Below are 3,501 nucleotides of genomic sequence, written 5' to 3'. Positions count from 1 at the left end.
TCCACTTTTTGCCTTCAAGAGAAGGCGTCTTATGGAGCTTCGATCCAACAGAAACGTGGCCATCATAGACAATTACTATGTTGCGCCTACATATGAATAATAAGTAATTTCATATTGAGATTAAGAATTTGTGGTTGGCTGTTTTCGTCTAAAATCTAAAGAATTACGAAATGTGAACTTTGAACCATATAATCAGTGAATTAGAGGCATACCCGTGTTGGCCTTTATCAATAATGCAGAGAAGCTCCTTCATTTTGTTCATTATTAATGTAAAACCTTGAAAAATAATCCAGGTCAGACTAGGTTTGGTTTCCCCATCAGCAAACTACCCTCAGAAACCTAACCAAGAATAGCTTCAATCATGGTTCGGAGACCTAGTCAAGGTCCAGAAGCTAATTACAGTTGTGTTTACGGTTGCTACCAGTAATCACCACAAGAGCAGGTCCCACTTGCGAAGTGGTGGAAGCGGTTAGCATCTCTAACAATAAACTCCCTCGCTGTAACAGAAGAGATCAATTTGATCACCAAATGACAATCCCTACAGACACGAAGATTCTTCATGACCTCTATAGGCTTTCCAGCAGGTGTGTTAATTAGTCCAAAAGCAACAGCCAACTTCTCACTGTGGTGCTTCAGAGACCTAACAGTGCTGTGCCTTACATACCCCAATCCTTCAATCCTCCTGATCATGTCATCCAACACCTTTAACACAACGTCCATTTGTGGGTGGTTCATGTTGCTGACTGTAAATGAATGTATCCTATTATCAACCTCAATCCAACTACAACCAGGATTCTTTCTCACCCCTCTTTCATGCATTAGCTTCCTGATCCTGGAAGCCTCATCTAAATTGCCAGCATCTAAATACATATTCGCTAATAGTACATAACTTCCAGAGTCCTTAGGATCCAGCTTGAACAACTGACATGCCGCACGTTCTGCAAGTCTAGCATTGCCATGGATCCTGCACGCACTAAGCAATGCTCCCCATACATCTGCATTTGGCTGGATCTTCATTTGGTCAATAACCTTCTCAGCCTGTTCGAGACATCCAGCTCGGCCAAGCATGTCTATCAAGCAGGTATAATGCTCAGGAGTTGGAGAGATCCCATGACGCTTGCTTATAGAGTCAAAATATAATTGACCTTCTGACAGAAGCCCTGCATGACTGCAACCAGACAGAACTGCAACATAACTGATATGGTCAGGTTTCATGCCTGTTTGCAACATATTCTCAAATATCTCAGTAACTCTCTTCCCTTGTCCATGCTGTGCATATCCAGTCATCAAAGAATTCCAAGAAACCAAATCTTTATAAGGGATTAAATCGAAGATTATATAGGCTTCTTCAATTCTTCCGCATTTTGAGTGCATTGCAATCAGCCCATTGGCCACAGGCACATTAGAATCCAACCCAATTTTGATAATATGATCAAAGATCTGGCTACCATGCTTCAAAGTTGCCAAATCAGCACAAGCATTTAGCAAAGTGGCAAATGTAATCCAGTCTGGCTTTATACTCCTTTCTTCTCTCAGCATAGTAATGTAGAGTTTCAGACTTTCTTCACCATATCCATGCTGCACATATGCAGCCATCATTGAATTCCAAGATACTATGTTCCGTTCTGGCATGGAATCAAACAACCTACGAGCTTTTAAAATATCATCCATCTGAGAATATGCTGTTACCATCGTTGTCCATGATATTATGTCCCTCATTGGCATGGTTTCAAAAACAAGATTTGCAGATTCAACACTTTCACATTTCACATACAGACTAACTAGAGCATTGGCCACAGGAACAGCAAGTCCATAGCCAATCTTGACTGCATGGGCATGGACCTGATGTCCGAGACTAATATTCTTTTTACTAGAGCAGCTTCCTAACACAGTAGCAAGAGTGAATTGGTCTGCCGAGAAATCTTGGGAAGCTACCATATTCTTGAAGAGCATAAAGGCCTCTTCCTCTAGCTCATATTGCACAAAACCCACCATCATGGACGTCCAGGATACTTCGTTTCGCTCAGGCAATAAATCGAAGACCCGTTTTGCAGAATCTAATGAACCACATTTGGAATACATGTCCACAAGAGCGCTCCCTGTGTAAACATCAATATGAAGTTCACCACGCAAAATTCGAGCATGCAAATGCTTGCCCCAATCCAAATCAAACAGGCTTGCACAAGCACTGAGAGCACTCGCGTACGTTACACCATTAGGCCTCCACCCCTGCGTGAACATCTCTAAGAACAAATTGAGGCACTCGAGTCCATCACCATGTTGAGACAAGATCGAAATCATTGAGTTCCATGAGACAACATCTTTTTCAGGCATTCTAGCAAATAACTGCAACGCAGGTCCCACGCCTGACAGTCTGGACAACCCCACCATCATGGAGTTCCATGTCAATAAATCAAAACGAGTTATTCGATCGAAAACAGTTTCTGCACTATTAATGTCACCAAATTTTATATACATAGTCACAAGGGCACATTGAACTGAATGGTTATCGATCAATGAATCCAGTTTAAGAGAGAAAGAATGAATTTGTGAACCCAATCCTATCAAACACAGACTCGAGCAAGCATTCAAAACACTAATCAAACTAAACGAATTTGGAACGTGCCCAGAATCCCGAAGCATCCGAACAAACAGTTTCAGGCCCTCCTCACCTCGGCCATTCTGGACGCATCCTGCAATCATGGTGTTCCACGAGACCGCGTCCCGTTCCAGTTCAGGAATTTCGTCGAACAGTTGGAGCGCGTCCCCTATCCTCCCACAATCAGCACATCCCATCATAAGAATGTTCCAGGAGAACGCATTTCTTTTCGGAATTTCATCGAAAACACGGCGTGCAGAATCCAGAAGGCCGGATTTCCCGTACAAATCGATCAGGTGGTTCGAGAGAAAGATCGAACCCGGTAGAAATCCCGAAGTAATGAGGTGGGCATGGATGTTTTCGGCGTGAAAGGCAGTCCCGAGCTTGGAGCAAGCTTTCATGGCGTCGGCGAGACGCTGGGAGGTGTCCATGTAGGCGTTTAGGCATTGTTGTAGCACCTTCGAAGGACGCACCATCTAATAATGGTGGTGCAACGGCAACAGACTCAAAACAGTGAGAGAGAGAGGCTGCTGTTCCTCTCATTCGCTCCCATCAAAGTTAGAAGGGAGGGTGGTGTATGTTCCCCCCGATGATTCACTCAATCCCACGTCTGTGTGGGGTGCTTTGAATGAGCACAACGTATAGAAGCACATGGGGCTCGTATTCCCGTGTATGTTGACATAACTTTACATTGGACTCTGGTGTTGTTGCAAAGACTTAAGTACCCTTTCTTGCTATTCTTTTCATAAAGTGATGGTTTGAGAAAATGACAAAAATACCCTTCATTCAAAAAAGAAAAAACAAACAGTTCAAAAAAAAGGACAAACATGTTCTTCATCCAGAAAGTCGAAGATGATGTTGACTCTTCAAAGTTTTTTTCTTCTTTCTCCGTTCAAAAAAAG

At 43.0% G+C, this 3,501-nt stretch overlaps 1 pseudogene across 1 annotated transcript; it reads right to left on the bottom strand.

Moving 5' to 3' along the window:
• Positions 1–231: 231 nt before the first annotated feature.
• Positions 232–3,167, bottom strand: LOC149829983 (pentatricopeptide repeat-containing protein At3g26782, mitochondrial pseudogene; annotated as a pseudogene). Its single transcript, XR_016433610.1, has one exon. The product of XR_016433610.1 is annotated as a pentatricopeptide repeat-containing protein At3g26782, mitochondrial pseudogene (transcript).
• Positions 3,168–3,501: the final 334 nt, after the last annotated feature.

Source organism: Nuphar pumila, chromosome 8, assembly GCF_984573655.1.
Source record: "Nuphar pumila chromosome 8, dmNupPumi1.hap1.1, whole genome shotgun sequence".
NCBI lineage: Eukaryota > Viridiplantae > Streptophyta > Magnoliopsida > Nymphaeales > Nymphaeaceae > Nuphar > Nuphar pumila.
Note: the sequence above shows the minus strand (reverse complement) of the source record. Positions and strands in the feature narration are given on the sequence as shown.